General features: G+C 36.2%; 1 long non-coding RNA gene across 1 annotated transcript in view; it reads right to left on the minus strand.

Annotated features, from left to right (window-relative positions):
* Positions 1–697: 697 nt before the first annotated feature.
* The window catches only part of LOC110475431 (uncharacterized), a 59,551-nt gene continuing 33,828 nt past the window's right edge, over positions 698–26,420 (minus strand). The window contains exons 2-5 of the long non-coding RNA XR_002466272.3: positions 22,156–22,270; positions 18,151–18,336; positions 2,917–3,021; positions 698–1,639 (exon numbers count right to left, since the gene is read on the minus strand). This is a non-coding gene — a long non-coding RNA (uncharacterized LOC110475431). The remainder of the gene's footprint in view (positions 1,640–2,916; positions 3,022–18,150; positions 18,337–22,155; positions 22,271–26,420) is intronic.

Raw genomic sequence — 26,420 nt, forward strand, 5'->3', positions numbered from 1 at the left:
CAGAAAAGTAATTTTTTGCAAGCTTTTTCAACATTAAAGCTTGAATGCTAAAGAGCAAAATGCTTTTGTCAATAATAAAGATGAGATCTGTGATGCAGTTGCATTCTGTAGGTAGGAAATAGCATAGAGTATTTCCATAAACTTATTTTCTGGCTTCAAAAAAAAAAAAAAAGGCAAAGATCTCTAAAAGAATGCACAGTAATTTGATTTAAGAGTATTCAGTAGCATCTTTTCTCTATAGAACACAAAAGAACAGCCTAAAAGCTTGAGTGAGTCAGTAATAAATTAAATTTATTCTAGTATTGTGAGGGACTAAGCTATGACAGAGACAATAAATAATGCTGTCTAATGTCCACTTTATGTCAAGAACTCACAGACATCATAGGGTTTTCTACTTCTGATTCCCCATTTGTGATTTCTGTAAAGCACTAGAATACTGATAAAAATGTCTCATTTTTATTCACTTTCTAAAGAATTCTTATTTTACTACATATGAATAAACATTTTTAGGGGAAAGCTTGAAAAAAATACAGTGGATCCACTTCAAATATGTACAATTATGTAAGAATTAATTTTTAAAAAATATTCTTGCTATTGGAAAAATCCACTAAAAGTAGGAACATTTAAAATTAGCAGACTTTTTAAGACCCATTTTTACACCTTTTTTTATTGCACTTTTTGTGATACATGACAGAGATCTCCATTTGTCTTTCCATGCACAGCTTTTTATTATTTGTTCTTTCACCACTAACCCACCTCCTCACACCTTATTTTAACATCCAAAATGCCTGACAGAGGAGTTTCAAACAGACATGATAAACATAAAAAAAACTCTCATCAAGCTGACAAAAAAAATAAAGTCCTCTGTTAATCTGCCCTTTCAAAAAAAAATATAGCTTCCACTAGTCTGAGACCTTCAGTGAGTAATACCCAACCCTCTTCCCAGAACAGGATCAGCAGAGTGCAGTACAATACATCATGCTCTGCTGGGCTACCTGTGCAAGAGTCCTCCTATCAGACCATCCTCCTCTTGCCTGCTCAGCCTCTGGGTATTGAAATTCTTGAGATTTTTGACAAGCTCTGCAGCAAAATGCATTTGCAGGTAATTTGGAAAGTGCAAAGCAATATTAGTTGCAATTTTCTTTAGCTAAATTGCTTCTCTGTTACAAGAAAAGGAATGAGATCCTAGTTTTAACCCATTTAGCTTCTGCTGCAGGGCTACTGAAGATGAGGAGGAAAACAAAAAATAGCTTATGTTTCAACCTGATGAGAGTAATTTCACTATTTTGCTGCAAATGCTTGGTGCTGGTAATTATCAGAATACTAAGTATTCCATTGCCATTATATAGCCATATATCTGCAGGGCTGTTCCTGGCATGTATTCTTGCTCCTTTTTTTGGCTACAGCCACATTTTTTATTTCCTTTTCTCCTTAACTGTGTTATCCTAGAGGTGCTACCACTATCACTGATGAGTTCAGCTTTGGCCAGTGGCAAGTCCATCTTGGCATCAGCTGGTGCTGGTTCCATCAGACATTCGGAGAGCTTCTGGCAGCTTCTCACAGGAGCCAACCCTGTGGCCCTCTGTTACCAAACCTTGTCACCCAATACAAGGTTCTGCACACTGAAGTATCAGAAGATCTAGAATTTAAAAGAAGAAATATGAGTATTTATATTTTTAGCATTTCCATATCAGTGTTGCGTGTATTTTCCGTTTCTTACTCTGTTAATCTTACATGAACTGGGTTAATTTACCTGACCCATTAGATTAACTCTCTAATCTCCATATTATTGCTATTAATTCCATCTGCTTTAAGACAGAACCATATTTTAATGAACCTCATGTTCCAAAATAGTAATCTGATAATTTTGACTACAAATAATAGTGTATTAATGTATTGTAACTTACAAGTACCAGAAACATACAAATGTACAAGATGTATGGAAATGACACTGCTTTGTCTTTTCTCATACCAAATTGTAATGAAACACTGTCACAAGAGTAATGAGAGTAATGATCCAATTAGACAGGAGTCTGAGAGAGTAAATCCAATCAGACAGGAAAAAATACTGTTGGAAAATAAGTATCTAGATCTCAAATATTTCATGTATGTTTTTTTCCTGATGCAGTTTTGTGCTGCATGAGACACGGGTATGCTTGCAGATACAGGATCAAAGAACAGAAGTGTTAATTTACACTTTTTCAGCAGCTGAAAAATGGATTAAAATCTGATTATCTAAAAATAAAAATTAATCAAAGTGTGCTTTGCAATTAGTGTGCAGATTTATGAAGGGAAAAGAGAGATATTCTCACTCAACATCTTTCCCCTTGCTTGTGGTGAATCTCCATAACACACCATTGACTAATGACAGGGGAGATGAGTAATGGGGTAGGAGGGAGGTATTTGACTGTGGTAATGAAGAAAAATCAAAGCACCAGTGAATGCAGACAGAAAGCAATGGACTTTGATGTGTGCTAGATGGAAAATAAAATAACTTTCTTCCCCTTTTTTTTATTTATTAATGGGAGATGCAGGGCAGAAGCTTTATAGGTGTGTTCTATGCTCCAAATTTTAATTTTTATTTTCTAATTTATTTGTAACAGCTTACTACACTGCACTTGAAAATCTTTTCTTTTAAAACTATGCATTATTATACAATAGCTGTTTCATGCAGTAGGACTAACTGAAGAAATATTTCAGGCTTTTAGTCAGTGTTTTTATAAAAGTCAGTGTCAAGCAGCCACTTTGGCTGGAAAGTAAGAAATGCAACACTAATGCAGGGAATTAGCAACATACATGTACTGCCTGGTACATATGGCTCAAGATATATCATTAATGGTTTTAGGTTAACATCTACATCTTACTTTCTACAGACATGGAAGTGAAGAGCTACAAAGAGATGCTGCCAGCACTCACCTGAGACTCTGAAGAATATCTTTGTTAGCAGGGAATTAGTGGAAAACCAGAAGTAATCATTCACTCCTATTCTTCCTGTATTTTCAACAGCTTATGGAAGCTTCTCTGAAATAGAGGTACCAAATAACATCTCTAAACTAATTAATATACTACAGCTTTTGTCTGGGTAAAACCAGAGAAAAACCCCATTACCATGCAACCTTCAACATCAGAACCTCTTTTTCCCTGGGAATGTAAACTTGGCAAAACTAGCAAAAGAAAAACTTGTTTTAGCTTATGCAAATCCTTTTAGTTCTTTATCATGACTTAAGTATGTTGCAGGAAATGTACACAGAGCATCCACCTATGACTTAGAATTCTTGATGTTTTTTAATGCATGGCTTTGAAATTAATGATGAAGGCCCCTCAAGACACTCTGTGAAACCTGTGCTGATAATTAGCAACATGAGGAACAACAAGCTTCACCTCTGACAGAAAAGGAGAGGTTCCTTTTTCTTGATAATAGCATTCAAATTTTAATGGGTTAATAAATGGCATGGACTGAAAAAGCAATTTCAGCTGAAATGCTGAGAGAATGTCAGCAAAATTAGTATGCCTGACAGTTTAACCAGCAGCACCTGAGAAGGATTAGTGCCGTGACATGAGCTTGGCTCTCTTCTTCAGTCTGATAGGTTATGTTCGTTAAGCTGCTCTTTCTGGGATCATTACAGATTGGGCTTTCTTGGCTTAAAGAGAGGACCCAGGGCTGTTTAGTGCCAAAAATATGTCCACTTTTTGGTGGTCTCTGCTACTTGATGATGTGACTGACTAATCTGAATTCAGACATTTAAAGGAGGCACGTTTTGGAGGAAATGAGCAAAGGAAGCCCTGCTGTCTTGGAAACACTGATCTTTGGCATATAATTCAGTTTTTTTCCATATGAAGGTATAAAGACAAAAATGAAGTCTAAAGCTCAAGCTGCCAAGTGCTCAGCCCCATCCTCTGCCCCACCTACAGGGCTACCAGTGGCTCCAGGGTACACAGCCATTGTTACAGCTGGCCTTTGAGATAAGGGGCATATCTGCAGCAAGTGCCATCAATCTTCCCCTCGAACTCAAGAAAAAAATTTAAAATAATCTTTCACAAGGTGTAATGCATTTAGAAACAAAATTGGTCATAGTGAATTTTGATATTGAGGATTTTGTTTTAGAAAAAAACTTTAGAAGTTCCTAGTTGTCTGTTTGCTGTTTTGCTGCAAACTTGCTCCATCTCAGCTTCTAAATTCCAGTCACTGAATTATTTTATATTGGAGGTTAACTCTCTAAAGATATGGTTACTAAAGTTCATCGTTCTTCAAGATGGATGTTCCTATTCAGATATAAAATATCTGTGTCCCTTATTGCTCACCTGGTTTTCTTTGATAGCAATAGCTATAGGTAACAAAACATTACAGAGGAAATTGATATTAATTTGTTTTTTATAGCTACTCAGTACACAGGGGTTTTCTGCATGAATATGTTCTTAGTTCAATTTCTATTTAAATGAAAGCTTTAATGGAAATCTTACATGAGTTGTTAACATAAATCATCATACCAATTTTAGCTATACCTTGGTGGGATATTTCAAAAACTCTGAATTTGATTGAAAGGCCTTGTAGAAGTTTAGATTTCCTAACAGGTTCTTTTAAACACAGAACCTGTCTCAATTACATTAGGCATTGAAGACTATCTTTTTATGAGGTAAGATTAAAGATTACTTATGAAAAAGAAATAGACATTAAAAACCCCCATATTTTTCTGGCTTTACTACCAATCAGTATGCTTGAATATTTCACCCCTTTGATTATTCATTAAATAGGAAACTTATTTATATTATAGTATAATATAAATTATATATATTTTTTACTTATATAGCACATAAAGTTAGACATGTAATCACAAGATTATTTTTTACAATGAAAAAAATCTTGCAGGTATATAACTTGAAAACTATTAGAAATTCCTTAGAGAAAATGCAAATATCTACTTATTTTTTCCTAATGGATAAATATGCAGATATAAACTAATTAAATTTTCTGTAAACTTGACATTTTTGGTGAAAAGAGAGAAAAAGAGAGCTCATGTAAGACAAGGCTAACAGGAGCTGTTGAATTCTCATGAGATTTTTTAGGCCTGTGTTATGTCTCAGCATTTCTAAACCCAAACTGCAGTTTAAAATTAATTGTTTGTGTTTTAATCCTTTGAATACTTGAAAACTTTTTCTCATATACACAGACCAAACTTCATTGAAGCAGTCATTGATTTCCAATTGTGCATCAAGACCTGCAAAGTGACTTACCTGGAAATGAATTTTGTAATAGTTTTGGAGACACTGACAAATTTGATGTAAGGATTATTATTGACATGAATAGATTAGAAATTTTTCTTAATAGTGCCATAAGATTAATCATTTTTCCAGATACAATTCATATACTCAGTCAGCTATTTATTATACAAGGCAACCAAACATCTGACTAGTGAATGCTCCATTTCCCTGGTATCCATATGTCCTACTTGCTGTCATTGAATCTTCCAGAGGAACCCTATTTCACTTTTGCACCAGCCAAATATAATGTAAAGTCACTTGAGAACACTCAAAGTTTATTCATTAAAACAAACGAACAAAATCACAGGCCTGTTTAAAAATGAAAACCTCAACTTAGGAATGTCTTGAAGTTGTATATGTATCTAATAATTCTCAACAATAGATATCAGCACCTCCAGCCAGCATGTACCTCATTTTGAACAATGGTTCATTCTCATAAATGACTCTCATTTATATGAATAAGACTTCCACAGTGGACAACAGTTCAGATCTTAACTGTTAATGGAACATGAAAAAGTTGTGGAAAATAGTTTTCTAACCTAGCAATAGAGGAAATAGGTTTGGATCTGACTCCAAGAATATTCACTATGGCTTCCAATTACAACACAACTTGATCCTCCTTTACTTTTTCACTACCTGTCCCTAGCCAGATTAATGGAACAAACTCATAAGATCACTTTGCTAAAACTGCCTGTAAAACCAAAATGCTGAACAAGATGCACTAATCCTCATTTTGAAAATGGAAATCAGCCTATTAAACTAACTTCACTGCTAATTGTTGACTGTGACACGAGCTAGTTAAAAGAACAGTTGGAAGCAATCACATGCAGAGAACAACATTTACAGTTTATACTTCTAAGCTCTGGATCAGCTCACATTTAAGTTACAGGAACAATTTGGTTTAGTGGAACTAGAGCTGAGTCTTAATTGGTCCAAGTTCTGTGTAATTCAATGGATTGTCTCTCCCTGAGGGAGCTGTGAACTTCTTTGTAGGAAAACACTGCAGTCAATCATTTACTGCTTTTAAGGTGAGTTACACCTCGTTGTCCTCTTTTGTCAATGCCAGAATGGGATGCAGAGGAAAGGAAAGGAGTTCAGTGATCCTAAGAAGGAGGTTAGTTTCCAAAATTGGGTAAACACATATAATTCATTATTAAGGTTGATATAAAACTCATTAATTTCAGTGGATGTTGGACCAGGTGTTGTCATTGTCTTTTTTATGTAACTTTTGTTGGGCCAGTTGCTGGATCTTAAAACAATGAATACTGCTGTATGTTTTTCACTGGGATTTGTATACTAAGTCACCTTATGTTGTCCTGCATAGTCATCCAGGTATTTTAATATGAATATTACAAATTGAGGTAATCCCCATTGGCATAGTACCTTTCTAACCACTAAAGTGAGATAAAAACTTTGATTACAGAGAAGAAAAAAGACAAAACCATACTGCTAGATAATGAAATTGTTTAATGCCTGTTATTTGAAAAATAAAATAAAAAGTATCTACTGAGAAACTGGGGATTAATCTTGAAGTAAGCTTTTGCCCTTAGTATTCCTCAAGGATAAGATTAAGTATTTAGGTAGAAATATATTGTTACAGTTATCTTGGAGTATGTATATGCTAAATCTCTCTATAGTGCTAAAAAGCAGAGTTTTCATAAGTTGGACAAAACAAGAGCTTTCTCATTTTAGAATGAGGTGAAAAAAATGGTTTAAGAAAGGTCAAACATCTAAGTGGGAAAAAGAACATATTTCACATTCTAATCTGAATATTTCAAATTACAATTTGAATTAATAATTCAAATACTTCCAGAAAATAGTTGTGTCAGTAGATTATTTTACAGGCATGGTCAATGCAATGAAATGTTTATTTAAATAGTACAGTGTACCATCCCTGAAACCAAATGAAAGTGATTGTCCTGGTCTCTATGCTGCAGCTATCAGAAGGATCAGCATTAACAACTAACATCAAGAGCCAGAACTACCTGCAGATTGATGCATGGAGATGTGTGCTGCACTCTCCCATCAAAGGTGTACTGTTGCACAGGAAGAATGAATACATTTCACCAGGCAGATGAAAAGCAAGCAGAGAGCAGCACAGGAACTGTAGCACTTGCTACTGGCTGACATGTTCTCCTTAAAGGAAGGCAGACAGAAAGCCAACAAAGTTTGGAGAAAAAGGTAAGTAAAAGATGTTTAAAAAGACACCTACATAATACAATTAAACATAGCATTCCAGTTATAAACATTTTTGTTTCTAATTTGCAATGTAAACACAGAAGTAAGGGCCGTCATTTCTAACATGGAAGATAAACATCCTCTCATCAGAGTGGCTGTGGAGCCAGGAATACCCCTGTGCTTTAAATCCTAAACATACTGACTGCAGCATCTCAGGACCAACACACCCCTATTCCCTGCATTTCCTATGGATAAAAATCACAATTTATTTTTTTCCCTGTGGGAAGCCTACACTCCTAGGTTCCTACTCTCATTGCAGGATGAAATTATGTTTTTTTTCCCTCTGCACTTCATAGCTGCTTTTCTACTAAAAAATGATAGTAAGCTTTATTTCTTTTATTCAAAATTCTGTTCTGACATTTCCAGTGTCAAGTGTCAGTATCATCAAAGTGACTACTAATTGTGTTTGAAAGTAGGCAGTGAAAATCACGTTCAGAGTATGACTGCAAGGAATGTATGTCTGGCTGACCTGAACCCTCATTATGATGATCCCCTGCTTTTTAAGTATCAGATAATGAGTATTGCCAAATGGGCTTCACATCTTCCATTGAAAGAACCAGTACACTCACAGTCTGATGCTGATTCACTCTAAAATTTTTGACAAGACCTCTGTGATTTGGGTAATGAATGCACTTCTTTGGACCACAGTGTATGCATTCATGAGCATTTGGGAATTCATCAGTATCTATACATCTACTCTTTGAAAACTAACACACTGTAAGACCTCATCAAAAGTGTTAATACATTTTAGCAAAAATATAAAACCCCAAACAACTGGTCAATGCCCAAAATTTCACCAGAAGTGAGGAACAGATCTGCACAGACAGCTTTGACTTTCTTCATCCCCTAGGTTATATTCTGGGGACCACTTGAGTTTTTTGATTTAGGCAGAGCATATCTAGTTCTCATTGAGTAGGGGGATACACTATGTGTATGTGAGGAAATTATACAGGTAAATATTTTTTCCTTGGATTTACCATGCAAAAATGAATTTATAGGGCAGTGACAAAATGGATGAAGTGTCACCTTTGTTCTCAAAAGATAAAGTTCATTATGTCAGGAATTTAACAATAGCACTTAGGAAAAAATAAGGGGGATTAAAAATAAGAGATTAAGCTATAAAAGTAGACTCACTCTAAATTCACTACTTTTGGAAAACATAGGTGTTTTATACATATATATATATATATATATATATATATATATATATGTTGCTGTTCAGAGCTTAAGTAAGCACTTGGGATTTCAAGTGAAGTGTTACTTGGGTATCTCTCATATCTCTCCTTCTACATGTAAAAGAGAGAGATAAAGTTCTTCAGTCTCAAAATCTCTTAAATTTTTTAGCCACACCTAATGTTTTAATTAAAATGTGAATGTTATCTTTTCCAATCCTACAATTTATTTTTTATTAGCAGAAATTAATTTAAAATAATCTCTGCAAAGAAAGATAGCAAAATCTGCTAAACAATGTATTAAGCAAATCTCACACATCCAGAGTAAACTCCTGTTCTACTCAAGTTGCAGAGTTATTTTTCACTTCTTTGCTTTTGAAGAAAGTCTAAAACTGACTGTCTCTTGCAATTGAATGGAAATCATGAGTTCATCAAAACATCATCTGAACACAAAAAGCACAGGTCTGGGAAACATTATAGGTGCAGAACAATAGAAGAACAAAATTAGATAAAACTTTTAGAGAAACAAAAATAAAGCCAACAGTGACACTTCAGCATAAACAAATATTTTCTCCAACAAATGTTTCCATAAAAATGTTTTTTGTTTTGTAGCAGGAAGAGAGGATTAGAATTTGCACTGAAAAACCTGCCTGTTCAGCTCAAAAGCTCTTGGAAGACTAGGAAGCAGAGAATGGCATAGAAATGAAACTACCAGTTAAAACCAAATTGCTTTTAGACAGCGTGCCAAATAAAAAGCCATTGAATCAAAATAGGATGGCAGAGAATATAGAGCAACAGATATTTCATAAACAACTGTCTGAATTATTAAAAAAATTATATTCAACAAAGATAAATTATTGTAAATTAATCTATGGGAAAAAAACCAGACTAAATATGTTGTTAAAAATATTTATCAGAAATAATTTAACCAGGAAAGATTTCTTTGATCTATGCAGCAAAAATCTTGTTTAAATGAATTAGTGAATGGAGGGAGACTTTCCTCAATAATGCAATCAGTTGCTGCAGCTGGGGCTTTCTGTTCTCAGAGATGCACATTCGATACACTTCAGCAATAAAGGTCCAATCCATCCTACATTTGCTATGATACCAAGTCAATGTAAGCATTACTTATTGCTTCAAATGCATCAGGGTCAAGTGCTGCGTTCATTGTGTATGGAAAATAAGCCATATATTCTTCAGCTGAAGCAGACACAAATATGCAGTAATTCTACTGAAGCATTAAAGAATGCTGTGGACTTGAGACTGTTAAGAACATAGAAGTTAGGCCTGCACCTGTAAAAATTGGTGACTATTCCATTGAAGATTTTTCATTACTTGTTTTAAGATAAGGTTTGACTTGCTATCTTCTTCCTAAAGCAATCATATAAATCTGTACAGTCAAAACTGACTTTGTCTAACATGTTCATTTGTAATCAAGAAATGTTACACTGAATTTTGACTTGAAATATGATTTAATTTAGCACATGTGTCTTAGAGTGTTCTAAAGTTAACCTGACTAATTATCTTCAATAAAGCAATAAACCCTAGTATGTCAAACATTGCATAGTTCAAAAGAAATACTGTGAAACTTTTAGGAGAGATCTCAGTGCAAGTTTGAGGGAAATTTTTAGTCAATCACAGAAATTTAAGACGTATATTTAACTTCTCATTTTTGCAAGTGTATTCTTTATTGCCTTCTCTATGTAATAGGCTGAAGCCTATTCAGAACTGTAGTTTTTGGGCTTCCCTAAACACTGAGTTAGTGTGTACTGGTTATGTTTTAATATCTTAATATTAAGAAAGTGAAAGACTGGAATTTTGATTTCCTTGATTACTGTAAGTTTTTTTTCCTTCCCTTCACTAATTAAATTATTAGCATTTATTTTGCAATCTAGAGAAATTTTAAATAAGATAAGAATAAGATAATGAATAAGAATCATGTTCCTTTGCTAGGACTAGATAGAGGGACATACTTTAACTTATAGCATTCCAGGTATAAACCTGGGATGAAATGGCCATTTTAAAAACCTGAACAAATACGTTATTTCGTATGAAGTATTCTGCAGGGTTCACAACAAATGAGCACACTTAACCACACTAAACTGGCTACAAAAAATGGCTACTCTGGCTTAATTTACTTTTGTTTTGATTTTTTGTTTAATCTCTAATCTGGGAAGGTAAACATGTCTTTCTATGAGTAATGATATCTGAAACATCCCTGGGTGTTGATAAAGATCAATACACTGTTGTTTCTCATGGGTGGTTCACTCTGAGATTGTTTTCATTTGGTATCAGCCGCACTCTTCTCTTTTTTATTTATTTCTCCTGTATTAAAGCAAAAGTAGAGAAAAGCCCTTTGATCTCTCACCACAGCACCCACTAATCAGTCCAATTTAAGAAAAACCCCTTTATCACACATCTTTTCAAACGTGGCTTCTTTACTTGGCTCAGACAGATTAAACTTTACGTGGAGTCTTTTGACTGCTAATAGCAGCATAACTTCCCACCACTTCATGAGCCACGCACACTCTCCATTTGCTTGTTGTTATTCATGTGTTTGTACTTCAATGCTTACAAGGTTAAACAACAGTTTTGCTAAAAATGCCAGACGGTAGTGGTTTGAATTGGTCCACCACAAAACCAAGCTGCCATCACCACTGTGATTGTCTGCTTTTAGTCATGCCCCTCAAAAATGCTCTCCTGAGGATGCCTTAGCCATACCTCAACTTAAATTGCTGGTTGCTTTCTTCTGATAACTTTTCTTAGATGCAAATTCATTACACAGATACTTTCATATATGTGATGGGCCTCCTCAGCCCTTCTGTTAAAGCCTTGAACTGGGCTGGATGGTATTTAAAGAGCAGATTCCTGACCTTTTAATTTATTCTTACTCTTTGTTCTCCTTAAGGCTCCACTTGCTTCCCTATTAAAAAAAAAAAACCAGAAAAAACACAAACCAAAATGAAAATAAAAACAATAACAACCCAAACAAAACCCCACAAACCAAATGAAACAAACAAAAACAACAAAAAAGGTATTTTCAGAGAAAAGTAGTTAAGAAAGAAAGGCAGGGTTGGCAGCTGTGAAGAGATCTCTGCAGAATCCAGCTGTGCAAGAAGCTACATTGCAGATGTCACCTTTCTCATCTCCTACTGTGTACCAAACTGGAAAATATGTGTCTAAGTGGAAAGAAATGGGAAGAGGTGGTTCCTTTTTCATGCACATTTACTCCTTTAACTTTGAAGGTTGTCAAATACGAATGCTTAATGCTACACACATCTGTTCTCTAAAATCTGGTAAAAAAAAAACACCTTGCAAGCCACTCCTGTCAAATTAATGGCTACTGTGCTCTGAAGGAAAAAATTTCAGCATAGCCAATGCACTCTTAGTCCTTGGTATTATTTTTTGCACATACTGTACATTACAGTTCAATGTGATCTATGCTGATTTTTCCCTAGATATTGGAAGAATATTTTCCAACAACTGTTGGCTTAAACCCAAAAGAACTCCTTCACTGAAGCCACCCTGTAACACCACCTCCTTTTTCGGGGGTGCTCAGTCATGTTCTTCCTGAGGTCAATACTAAAGCAATCATTAATATTGTCCAAATTTTAGACAAATTTGTTTATTTGCTTTCTTGTGAAGAATAGGACTATATCTTCAAAGGAATAAGAAATTAATGGAATTTTTTACAACTTTCACAAGATCAGGAAGGGTTTTTTTAAATATGTTTTTTAAGTGTTATACATTAGGAAGTCTACTCTTCATTAGGGGAAGCCTAGCAACAAAGTAAAACAAGCCATGACTTGCTTTAGTTTCTTCATGAAATCTATTTTATTATCCCTAGTTTAAATAACTACATCAATATTTTCCTGTTAGTAATAAAATGTGTACACATCAATTGATCTTTCTTATGGTGATAATGTTTCTCATATCAATATATACTCACCAAGAAAAAAAATAATCCAACATGATCAGGTTTCATTAAACTGTTTGGAGCTTCCTAGTAGTCCCTGAAATCCGATTTTCAAATGAACACTGCTAACACTGAATTGAGCTAAAACATTAAAATCTTCCTGGCCTGCAATTTTTACATATATTAAAGGATTTGTACATGCAAATCACAATATGCTTTCTTAAAAAAACACACAAAAATGGTGAAACAAATGAGAAAGAAGCATCATATTAAATGATGTGGTGGGCCTGAAGTAGTTAAGACTACAATTATAAAGTACATCTAGCAATGCTTTAAAAGAAAAAAAATAACATAAAAATTATATAAATTATTATTATTAATAATTAAAGGAATCCTGCATCCCTTAAAAATGGCAAAATGATGTCTGTTGGCTACTACATGTTTACCTTAAAAGAGGGATGACAATTACTAAAATATCCAAAGAACATTTCTGTTGTTTTCTTTTACTTTAAAAAACCTAACCCTATATACAAGCTAGAAGCTTTTTCATTAGCTTCAGAGAATACAAGAAGAAGCTGGTTAAATGTTATTGTATTTTAGCACCAGCCTCACCTCCTTTTCCCCTTTCAATCACAGGATAGTCTAGTTATTTCTAGATACTGGATAATTAATTAAATGGCCACAAGATGTTTCAACACATTTATTGCAGTGTGTGTTCTGAGCACATAACTTTCCTTATCTATCAATACCTAAACATTCTGGCCATATTCATGTGGAAATTATAGTGCTAGCAGTGCTTCACTGGAACTTGTCTAAGCCCATATGGCATGGAAGCTTTGCACCTAGATAAGGTTTACATTTCATGCTCCCACCCAGCACAGAAGAGCATTGGCCATTTGAAGCCCCCCAAAACACTCTTGATGCCCTGCCAAGCTCTCAACAACAGCTTCCTGTGCTCCAGGGCAAGTTTCATCCCCCATCACCCCAGCTCACTGCTCTCAAGGGTTCTGACAAACATGTACCTCCCCAGGCCAGAAGGCACTGACTTGCTTTTAGCTCCAAAGCCTGTGGCTACAGAATGAGAGCTTGTCTGATGAAAATATGCTACATATTAGCATAATATGAAGGTGTACATAAATCCTCTATTCAGCTCTAAGTGATTTTGTTTAGAGTAGATTAGGGAAGAGCAGAGGTTAAAAGTTACAGGGAGCAATGTTCAGACTGGTCTGACTTAGTAAAGACACTTAGGTAAAAGCCGATACAGAGAGGACATTTTCTTGATATAAATACAAAGATTATTTATACTTTGATATAAATGTGTAGTAAACAAGAATATCATATCCACTAAAAAACCCAAATTGCTTTGTAGAATACTCTTCCCAATCATCTGTGTCTATCCACATTTCTGTTGCCAGTCAAGACTAATCTCTGGGGCAGATATTTTTAATTTTTATTTGCTACATGTTTTTCTCACTACCAAGAAAAAAACAGCTAATAGTAATGATTGAGAAACTATTTTAATCTGAAACATAACTCTATTTCTACTGAGAATTTATAAATTATCTGAGACAAAAATTTCTGAGTCAAAATATCCAGGACTTCTCCTACATAAAAGAGTTTCATTTGCTAAGATAAATAACTTTTTAAAAATTATTTTAACTGGAGGTATCAGCTATCTGTCACACTTTTGTAAGTGCTCAACTAGAGTAGTATGGTGTTCCATGATTCAGTTATTATTTTGTCTTTACCCTGAGATTAGCTATTTTTTTTAACTTCAGAAACCTTGATATTTGGTAGGTACTAAGTGCTTTCACTTCAGTGGCTTTGAGCCTTTAAGATACTTTTGGCTTTGCAGATTATGATCTAAAATATCCAGGGAATAGGGAAGACTGTGGTGACAGCTATAATTATGAGACAGACCTCATGTAGGCTTCATTATTAGATACTTTCCAGAACGAAGAGAAAAAGTAATGTGTAGGCTGTTCACATAAAATGCTGCAGCAGCATTCACCAGTGAAAATGTAGAAAGATAAAGGTCTTCTTTTGTAGACTGGCCACCTTCCAGGCAAATGACTCCACCTCCAGTATGCTGCTTCCCAAAATATATATTTCATTGATCCAAGTTAATGCAAAACGTAGCAAATATCACAGTTGAACACCACATGGAAAAAATATGCCAACCTAGTCTGAAAGTTAAACTTCATCCTAAACCAAAACCTAGGAAAATTTTTTACAGATATGCCAGAGAGACATTTCTTAGTAGATGAGACTGAAATTTAATTAGTTCTTGCTGTGGTTTTGGGCTGAATTCTTCAGAGAATATATGTCCTGTGGAGTAAATTACTTAGGGCATAGTAGAGGTTAAGTCTTATCTTAACAGAACCCTCAAGAGAGTGCACTAAAAAAAGTACCTAAAGCATTCACTTCACATTTAGGCACTACTGCCCTCTGGAATTCAAAGCCTCCTGATAAACACACAGGCTTCATATATAATGTATAGACCAACTTAGAATGAGGTACACAAGACTAGCAGAAAGTTGTGACAAAAGCAAATGGTTAAAGGAAATTAAGGGAGTGTTTTAAACTACTTTTTTTTTTTTCCCTTGGAATTTGAAACATGACTCTGCACTTCATCTGCACCCAGCTGGAACATGATTACCACTTCAGCAGACAAGAGTGCACAATTTACATATCCTCTTTGCTACACATCCTAATTGCTGCCTGGTTGAGTCAGAGCTGGGGAGGTTTAACCAGTTCTCTAACAGGATTTCCATTATCTCCTACATTTTCTGCTACACCCACAGTAGCAAATTTGCCTAGTTTTGGTTAATATGGTGTTTGCTACTCCTTAAAGAAGCAGGACTCTTTCTTGAATTTCAGACTAATTTGGCATCATGATCTAGGTACCTTTCTTAATATTTTTAAAGAATGAATGCCTGCATGGTAGTCTGATGAATTAATTTGTATAGCTCTGTCCCTTGGATGCATACACTTGACTATATCCAACATTTTTTTAGAAAATTTTCTTTAATATTTTTCAGTGCAAAGCAGTGCACAATATAAAAATCTTGTTACTATTTTCGTGATTTATTTGAAGCAGAATGCCTCTTGTGTCATGTAGATAGTTAAATTGTGCTTATCCATCCTTTTAAATATCAAAAACTCTGCACAGAGTTATTCTCCCAATTCTACAATTACTAATATGGATTCACCATATGGATATCTACGGATGGCTATTTTGGCATAAAATTGAAATTTTAAAAATTTACCTTATCCTGCTATGCATGAGTATATCTAGAGAATAAAATACATAAGCAAAATATGATGAAAACTGTGATTTATGGCCTTTGTGAAATCTTCCTCTCCATTTGCACCTCCCAAGTGTCTCAAACACTGACACTTTATACATCAGTGTATCCAACAGCACATATCATGTAACAAATTGTGCTAAATAAAATAATTTCTCAGTATAACCTGTGGTTTCAGTTTGTCCTTTGCTGTCTCCAAAGTTATTTGCAGCTTGATCTGAACCCAAAGATGATTTCCTCCCAGGCAAGTTGTAAGAGTTCTGCCTCTTATTTGCACTGTAATTGCCTGGGGAGAAAAATCCATCCATCCCCATCTTAAGCTCCATGGTTTTGTTGAAATTAATCTTTTTAAAGGATTAAATTTCAAGATTTTGTAATTTGAAGCCTCAGAGGGGAAAAACAAATCAAGTCAATTCTGGAGAACAGTTTCATGGCCTGATTTGTAAGGATGTGGGTAAACCTTTGCATCAACTTAGGCAGGGACATAGGATCTTCTAACTACTGGGAATGACATGGGCCAGCATGGAACATGCCTTTCTATCTTCCTGTGCTTCCTCATGTTCCACACTTCAAGAAATGTCCTAATACTACCAGGTCCCTCAGCTCTCTCTCATAGGATTTGTACTCCAGACCCTTCCCCAGCTCTGTTGCTCTTCTCTGGACACACTCCAGCTCCTCAGTGTCTTCCTTGTATTGAGGGGCCCAAAAACTGAACATGGGATTTGAGGTGCAGCATCACCAGTGCCTAGTACAGAGGGACAGTCACTGCCCTGGTCCTGCTGGCCACACCATTGCTGATCCAGGCCAGGATGCCACTGGCCTTCTTGGCCACCTGGGCACAGGCTGGCTCATGTTCAGCTGCTGTCAACCAGCACCCCTACATCCTTTTCTGCTCTGCAGCTTTCCAGCTGCTCTTCCCCCAGCCTGTAGTGGTTGTTGAGACTCAAGTGCAGGACCTGGCATTTCGCTTGGGCCCCTCAATACAGCTTGCCAATCCCTCTGTGGAGCCTTCCTGCCCTCCAGCAGATCAACACTCCTTCTCAACTTGTCACCTGAAAACTGACTGGAGGGGCTCAGTCCTCTCATTCCAATCATCAATAAAGATATTAAACAGGACTGGCCCCAGTACCATAGCTTGGGGAACACCATCTGTTTGACTGAGTCAAACTGAGACCTGTGAAGTTGCTCTCTGCTTTGCAGTTGGATCCTTTAATGTTTTTACAGGCTATGAGACAGAAAAACTTGTTGATTTGCAGACAGCTTAATAAATTAGTTCTATAGAAGACTTGATTGCTGAAAGAGTGTACAGTGTACCTTCTCAATATAAAGATGCATGAAAATATTTATTAATTTTTAGATTGCATTACTCTTTCTAGGATAGTGAGAAAGTTTCTTAAAATCTGAGAGACATAAATAAAATAAATGTTTTTTGGTTTACTCTACAAGCTGTTCCCTGAAAACTTCAATTTGATACATTACTGACGAAAACAACACTGACACAAGTTAGTGACAGCTGTAAAATAGGCATTAAAAAGCCTAGGTGCAGCTGGTAAAGTTGCCATTACACTTATTTTAATCAGTTATGTCAGAGAACTAACCTGGCCGTTTGAAAGTAGTAGGAGAGTCATTTGCATGAAATTATCAGGACTTGTAAAGGTCTTTAACGTATTTGGAAGTGAAGAGTTCCACACATATTTTTATAGTTGCTACTTTAGCAACTATAAAATGGTGACTGTATACATTGTATACAGTTACCATTTAAGCTTCTCGCAAAAAAAAAACCCAAAACCTCAAAAAAACCCCAAAAAACAAAACAAAACAAAATAACCTACTTAGAAATTAGTGTTGAAATGAAAAAAATTGATTCTTATAGAAAAAGTCAATTAGAAAAGATTTTCTACAAGGACTTCTACAAGATTTTCTACAAAAGCAGTGATGTTAAATCTTCCATAACCAAGCTCATCCTCTCTACCTTGGGTGAAACACCTGTTCAGCATACACAGGAGGGCTTCTGTGCCAGGGACCAGGACTGCTCCATGGAGCTGGGAGCAGAAGACCTTGGCACTGAGGGCAGCATTGGCACAGGCTGGACTTCCACTTGCCAGAGCATGCAGCATCCAAGGTGAGTGCCAAAAGACAAGTCCATTGACAGCCTCAGGAGCAGCACAGAGGACAAAGGTACATGGCAGGCCCAAAGGAAAAAGTGGGTAAGCCTGAAGTCCATCTAGGAAAGAGTCAGAGCTAAAGCCAAACTCACCTTCACCACGTCTCCAGAAGGGAAGGTGGAGCAGTCCAGCGCTTAAATGATTCCCAGGGCCTGTGGGCAGTGGGCAGGGATCCCAGGTGAGACTGCTCAGTGCAACTATGGAATCTTGGTGCTTGCCAGCAGTCGTGGGAAGATTGGTCCTTTTCCCTGCTTGTTTGTCCTGAGCTTTCTTCCCACCTTTAGTAAAAAAAGGAAATAATTCCCAAAATGATTTTTAGAATCTGCAGTAGCACACATTAAGCCAGACATTTTTACCTCTCTGGTAGATTACATTTTCCACCCATCTAAAAATGTCACTTTATTTACCTGGCAGTAGCTTTCCACCAAAACTGATGGCATCCAGGGACAGTCACCATTGACAAGTAAGACTCAAGAGAGGTAAAAATATTCATATCTTTTTGATTATTCCATTTCAGCACAGGTCTACACCTGCTTCTCAATCCTGGTCTATAGGCACTCCAGTCATTTTTGATAGACTTACACTTGCAGCATTCATTTAAAACAAAGAAATACTAGTGATATGTTCAGACTGGTTTATAATCCATATAAGGTCCTACAGAATGTCTGTGACAGGGAGGGGACATGAATGATGCAGGGAAAGCACATGACCATATCACTTCTTAAGCAGTAGATCAAGGTTCTCAAAAATAAGCCATCTCCCTTTTATTGGCACTTTTTTATTATTTATTGCTGTGAGAAAACCAGTCTGAGTCATCAGTGTTTACTTGCTGTTTAATTGGAGCTACAGCTCTTTAGGTTTGACTTAAAATTTTCTGTGATACTTATGATGGATTTCTTAATTTTCTGTCTTGGGAGATTCATATGTGAGCTTCAAAACTGTAAAGAAATGTATTAATGTGGCTGAAGTTCAGATACTAACGCTTTCCATACCCTTTACTGAAAGGTCATCTTGATTGCTGCCCTAAATTCCAAGACTAGCCTTTTAAAGAAGAAGGATTGCCAAAACACAGGGAGACATACCAAGAGAAAACAAAATTATCCCTTTCTAATAATTTTTGAGAAAATGGTTAACATTTCACTGCCTGAACTTCTAATCTACACAGCATGAAAAGTGCAGCTTGCCTGTAGCATGTGTGCCTTTCCTGTGACTGCCAAAGCATGGTGAACAGAAAAGGAGGAGACTGATATGTTTGTTATTTCCTATATTAAAGAAAATTAGAGGAAACTGGAATTTTCTAAGATTTACTTTGTACTGGCAAATTCCTGGTAAGAGACCCACACAGTAAACTGTGAGGAAGACCCTGCTGGAGGAGGATCACCCCTTGCTCAGTTGCTTGGTTTGTAGGTGGAGTCCTGTATTTGATAGCAATACTGGTGGTGCTGTGCACCATAATAACTCTACACTGTTCTTTACAGAGTCCAGTTTCAAAAAAATACTCCCCATGTTCCAGTACCAATCAAATTTCCCAAGCTTAGCCTTGAGATGCAGCAGTGTGTATGCAACTGTCACACGTCAGCTACAATATTGCTGTGCTGAAGGGCATTAACTCTGCAGCAGCTCTGCAGCCTGTTAGATGAGACAGAGTGTTTGTCCCATGATCTCAGTCACTGTGAGCCAACACAGAGGGCAGTTTTGTGCCTGATGCCCCTTCTCTGTGTTTGGGGTGGAAAGAGTGATCGTGAGAATTCTGTTTCACTGTCTGCGACCATTTTACCTGTCCTTTTATAATATCTTTCTATATATATTAGCCAATTTCAATCACATCTGACAAAAGGGGTGAGGTCTCATTGGGATTCTGTTCCTGATCTCCTGAGAGGCAGAAAATAAGGAAAAAGTTCTTTTCATTCAGATATCAGCTAGCTGATTAAAAGCCTCATGCCTACCCACTGTGAATAATTCTAACCCAGTCTCAGTACAACTCAGGGAAAGATAAATAAGGAACAGAAGAGGAAGCAAAGAATCCTGGTATGAAGCTGAGAAAAGGTGACAACAAGCATCAGAAGGTGACCTGAGATATTTATTTCCTTTAAATGAGAGGAAAATCACAAATATGTTGGAAATGCAGCTCCATTAATTCCCCCACTCAAAAGTAGCTTGTTTTCCATGAAATGAATTACAAAATATTCTCATCATAATTAATAATTAAATTTCAATTAACTATTGAAAAATGTCCTTTCCTACAATGTAGTTACATGAAATTTATTTTTATTGAGACTGATGATCTCACAATGAAAATGCAGGGGAATTTAATACAGATATTAATTTGTGCAGCTGCAGCAATGTATGGGTGTTTTGTATGTTTATGATAACCCTTCTTGCTATTAGTACCTTCTGTAAAGATGGATGAAAAAGTCCGAATGACAAATCTTGCCTCTTTTACTCATTGCAAATGAGAATTGCAGGCAGTTATCTGCTGTAACCTTGTTGTGACAAGGATTGTCACTCAGAGATACACAGATCCTTCTGGATACAGTGCTTTGAACAGTCTGCTGAAATAAATGACAAGAGTCTCAAAGGTTTTCATAGACATCAATTTTATCAGTGCTCCAGCCTTAAGGCTAAAGATATTTTCTGCAGTTCTCTTACTTTCAGTAATATTAAGAATGTGGAAAGAGAATAAAGAGACAATTTTATAAAAGTATGTTTTTAATACCACTAATACAGATGTTTCTCAAAATGGTGGGAAAAACTAAACAGAGTGGAAAGGCTAAATAACTTCATGCTTTTCTAAACAGTATTATTAAACATAGCTGGTACAGGATAGGAAATTCTGTGATTTTCTCAGGAAGGTTGGAAACTTTAAAATGAATAAAAATCCCCTCCTTCATTTAAATTGCTAATATTTGGAATTAATTGCCCCATGATCCTGGCTGGCAGAGTATGTATATGAACAATTTCTGAGCAGAAAATAAAAATCAAGTTTAGTCATATTTACAGAACTGGCAATTTTTTGGTTTTGTTTTTGGGTTTTTTTGGGTTTGTTTTTGTTGTTATTAATTGTCTTGTATGGGTCTTGGAAAGTCTATGCTTTTGCTTACCAAAAATATCTCTACATTTAACACAATATTATGCCCATATTCTTTACCAAATAAAACCATCAAATATTTTCTCATCTGGATAAGCATATCATTACACAGCATCTTAAAAATTATAAGTGAAGGAACAACATGAAACCCTTAAACGCAACCAGCATTCCCTTGGCAGGTCCAGTATCAGATATGAACTTAAAAAAAAAATCTTTTTTTTGTAAACAAAGAGCTCTGGGGCCTCTTTATAGTCTGTTTATAGTTTGACTATTCAGTCTTTAACATTTGCAATAAAGAGGCTCCATCATTCCGCATGTCACTGCATTCTTCTGCTCTGATTTCTCTAGGACTTGTACACATGTACTAGGTAAAAGCCTAGTGATTAAGAAGAAGAAAAACAATTTTGAGGCATAGTTCTTTATTTCCTTTCAATTTTTGTAGAGATAAGCAGAAAAGTAAATAAAAAGAAGTTTAAAGCCACCAGAGTTACTAGGAACTAATTTTGCTCAGATCCTTCAGCTACTGGATGTCCAGTGCTGAGGCATGTTGCTGAGTTGCTCAACTTCATTTAAACTTTCATATAATGATATTTGAAATTTCATTATTCTATTTTTCATGCAATTTTCTTGGTTTTCCTTCCTGATTTTTGTATATTTATATATTTGTTTGTTTGTTTGTTTTTATTAAGAGTGGGAGGCGTGACCTGGATATTTATGTTTTTTTCTGTACAGGATTCTTGCTCAGGGGATGGTACCAGTTATTTGCAGGTATTTAAGTGGTAACTTGCTTGAGGTCAGTGAAACTCAGGAGCCAAGTAACCATCAAATCCTCTAGAAATGATCAAGCACTCAAAATGGTGTACTGTCCTCTTCATTTACAGATCTTTGTGACGAAATATCTATATCCCATTGACCTATGTCTTTTGTGATCATAGAGAAGAGCGTTTTGTGCTTTCAATGCCCATGCCTAATATGGTCCAAGATTGAAAGCTTTGAAGATTTAACTTACCTTCTGTCTGGGACTCTTAAAATTTGTCATTCATGTTCTATGTTCTTTGAAACTCCTCCACATGGGAATCCCATGGGATAGGTTGACTCCTTGAAGAACAGTAGCAATAATACGTCTAGTAAAATAAAAATAAAAACCATTTTCACAGAGGCATTAGACATCATTTTCCCTCTTTTGCATTTTACACAATTACAGCATAGATATTAATGACTAGCCTGACTATAAAAAATTCAGAGGCTGACTTGAAATGAAGTCTGATTCTTCTCATTTTCAGGCATCTGCCCTCTACAGTGAGCCATTATCTACATGAATCCAGGTATGGATTTTGTTATTGCTAACATGAATATGAGTTGCATGAGTATAATATGGTGTTAAATTCAGTGTATTGTAAAAAGAAAATAATTACAGTAAGGCTTATTGTTGTGCATGGAAGGAGTTATTACTTGAGATTCAGCCATGCATTGCACATGGATTGTATATTAGATTCATTTCCAAAAGATGAGTGATATTTAATGGAGCTGTTTTACATTAAATGTAGCTTTGGGAGGTCTAATGAGCAACTACAGCAGACTCCATGGGAATTTTGAGACAGAGAGCAGAAGTAACAGATGCTGCATGCTTCACAAAAGATATTTTAATCAAATGTGATTTTCATTGTGAAACAATGATGTGGCTCATCACAGAAAAAAAAATCTGGCTGGTTAACAGGCAATATACATAAGTACCAAATATGCACAGTGTATATGTAAGTACATAAATATGTATAATAGAGAAAAGTTCTGGTTATGCTCACAGAGATTTGACCCATAGATTCTGCTTTATTCCAAGGAAACGTGGGATTGAGATGCTCTAAATCAGCTAATGGCATAGCTAAATATAACATGCTTCTTTTTTCTTTCTGTTTGTTAATTTGGACAACTGCATTATTAATTTAGACCTCTACATTCAAGAAAAATAAAACCACCAAATTTTTATGTATATGCCATTATTTCCTCATTTTATTTCTTAGGGAAGAAAGCAGCTGTCTTCTGTAAACTACACTCACTCTTTAGTTTCCTACTTCAGTATCCAAAATATTGTAGCAAAAGACCTGAGAAGATGAAGTTCTGAGTAATGGGTTTTTATAGACCACTGCAACAGTTTGCTTTTACTATTGTGTTTCAGATATATGTTTGAACTTCAGCTGACCTCAAATGAATCTCAAAGTCTTATAGCAGTGACCTTCAATTTTAGTGTGGATTAATGAACCACTTGCTTTTCCTAAGCTGCTGCCATAAAATGCAGCACTTCTGGAAGAAAAATACACTAGCTGATAATGAGGACACAAACTCTATGTCTAGATGAGTGCCAGCCTAATAGGCAAATAAGGGTACTACAATTTTGACTTTCCTGTGTCAAATATTTGCCTCTTACAAAGACAATCAAAAGATAATCTGGCAATAAACTATTATTTCTTTTGGTCCTTAGCAAAACAGAGGAGGCTTGAGAAAGGTCTTTATTTTCTTTGAGATATATATGTTTTAAACTGAGAACTACATATATATTACTGAAAGTGTTTTTCATTTGGTTAGATTAAGAGAAAAAAGAAACATTCAGACTATAAACACACCTCCAAGTTTGTAAATTTTATTTGGTGCACTGGCAATACTTTGAAATGAGTCTTATTTTTATGAGTATGACTTGCTGCTGTGTGGAAAACTAAATTGTTGCTGGAACTAAATAAACACCACATGAATCTCTAAATACAATTTCAAACACACTGTAGTGAGGTAAATAAATTTCATAATTACCCTGAAGATTAGCCATAAAATCTTGTTAGGATACTATTTTATACTCTTACAGAAACCAACACATTTGGTTTTGGTTTCAAAAGCAGTTTTCAGGGACTCTATGGAAATCTAGGTTCCATAACCACTTGCATTCTGAGCAATAGGTGGAAAGAGGGTGAAAATAATTTCCATCTGATATTTACATTAAGAAAATGGGGTTGTCTCCAAGAACCATGCAATGTTGTGGAAATGCAGTGCTTGCTGAGTTGCACACTGCTCTGAGACACAGGCACTGATACAGAGCTCTCGATGGAAAGTGTCTTTAAAACAACTAATGCAGTAAACTGAGAATAAAGAAAATACATCATCATGCAGTTTAATGCTCTTTTTCATTCTGGTGGCCACTAATGATGCCTTCAAAGCTGCTACAACATCTTTCCATGAAGAAAAATGGACAAATGCAAAAAGATTTCTAAGATTAGAAGTTAATGCACAGGAATCATAGAATGGTTTGTGTTGGAAGGAACCACAGAGATCAAATAGGTCCAACCTCCTGCCATGAATAGGGAATCTTCCACTAGACCAGGTTGCTCAGAGCTCCATCAAGCCTGGACTGGAACACTTCCAGGGATGAGACATCCACAGTTTATCTGGGCAACCTGTTCCAGTGCCTCACCACCCTCCCAGTAAAGAATTTCTTCCCAATATCTGATATAAACCTTTTAAATCTGATCTAATCTTATTTAGCTTTATAGGCATTCCCTCTTGTCCTATCACTGCTTGCCCTTGCAAAACCTCTCTGTCCAGCCTTCCTGTAGGCCCCTTTATGTATTAGAAGAATGCTCTAATTTCTCCCAGACCCTTCCCTTTTTCAGGCAGGGCGGCCTCAACTCTCAGCCTGTCTTCACAGGAGGTGCTCCAGCCCTCTTACCATTTTTATTGCTCTTTATGGACTTGGTCCAACAGGCCCATGACTTTCCTATGCTGGGATCCCCAGAGCTGGATGCAGTACTTCCAGGTGGGGTCTCGCAAAGACAGAGCAGAGGGGCAGAATCACCTCCCTTGACCTGCCTTGGATGCAGCCCAGGACGTGATTGTGAACACACCTTGCCAAGACATTGAGCTGCTTGTCCATCAACACACACATCATGAACTCACAGATGCTTCATAACAGTCTCTCTCCTCACCAGAAAGAGATCTGTTGATGTCCCACACCCAAAATAATGGAGGCACATGTGATGTGACCATAATGGACTCCTCCTAAAAAATACAGTGGGAGGAAGAGTAAGAAAATTGTGATACAAAGCTTTTTCTGGTTTCACCTAGGATTTCTGCATTGTAGTCAAAGCTGTAACATGGTGGGACAAAAAGACTCTTCTGGTGGCAGCACAGAATGGGGGCAAATATGTGCAAGTTCCTAAGGGTACTGCTGACAGTGCTAGCTTAAAGGAAAGGCCTTAGATTCCAAATGACAGCTAAAATTTAAGCCAAAAGAACACTAAAGGTGGCCCAGGAAAGCCAAAATGAGTGGAATTCTGACTGTGAGAAAGCAAAGAAGTTGCTTCAGGTACCAAAAATCAGTAGAAACCAATATTGTCCTTGTAGATACTGTTCTTTCCCAGTGACACAAGGACTTGACAGGACTTGTACTCATGGGGCCATAAATATGTTCAGAAGCATTTCCAGAACAACCCCTGCTGCACATGCACATGGCCCCCCACACTCACATGTAAAACTCTGCCCTTAGATTTTGATTTGAGCCCTTCCCATACTGTTAAACAAGCAGCAATCAGGGTAAAACAAGGAGTACTGCTTGACTGAAAGAGAAACTCTTAGCCAGCTGCAGCCCAAAAGATTAATTGAAGGGTGCCCTCTCTTGAAATTGTTCCCATTGGACCATTTTATTTATTTTACTTTGTCCTCACTGAATTACAAAAATAAACATGTTTATAATTTCTTCTAACATAATCCCATTGCAAATAGCACTGACAACTGATGCAGTAGAAAAACTGTTCCCTTGAGGAATAATTACATAAATATTACCAGAAAATATTGCTTCCTCATTTTGCAATGATGCTAGATAACAATACATTGAAGCAGAGGAATATGATAACTAGCTTTAGGTATCTAAAGGACAATTGAAAGGAAAAAAAGAGTTATTAAGCTATTCTCTATCTCCAGAGAGGGTAGGTAAGAAATAATGGTTTTAAACTGTGGCAAGGGACACTTGGATTAGACATGCAGGAAAAATTCCACAAGCAAATGTAGAATAACATGAGAACAGAGTGCCTTGGGGTGTTGTAGAGTCACTGTCACTTGAGATTTTTAAGAGCAAGAGACAAACATCTGTCAGGAATGACACAAGGTATAACTTGCTCCTGCTTTGGGGCATAGGGGAAGGACCACAGGGCTTCCTGGAAGTCCAGTCAAGATGCAGTATTTGGCAATGCCTAAACAGAGGGAGAAAATATGATGATATGATGTGTTTAAAATCTA

Source organism: Lonchura striata, chromosome 4, assembly GCF_046129695.1.
Source record: "Lonchura striata isolate bLonStr1 chromosome 4, bLonStr1.mat, whole genome shotgun sequence".
Taxonomy (NCBI): domain Eukaryota; kingdom Metazoa; phylum Chordata; class Aves; order Passeriformes; family Estrildidae; genus Lonchura; species Lonchura striata.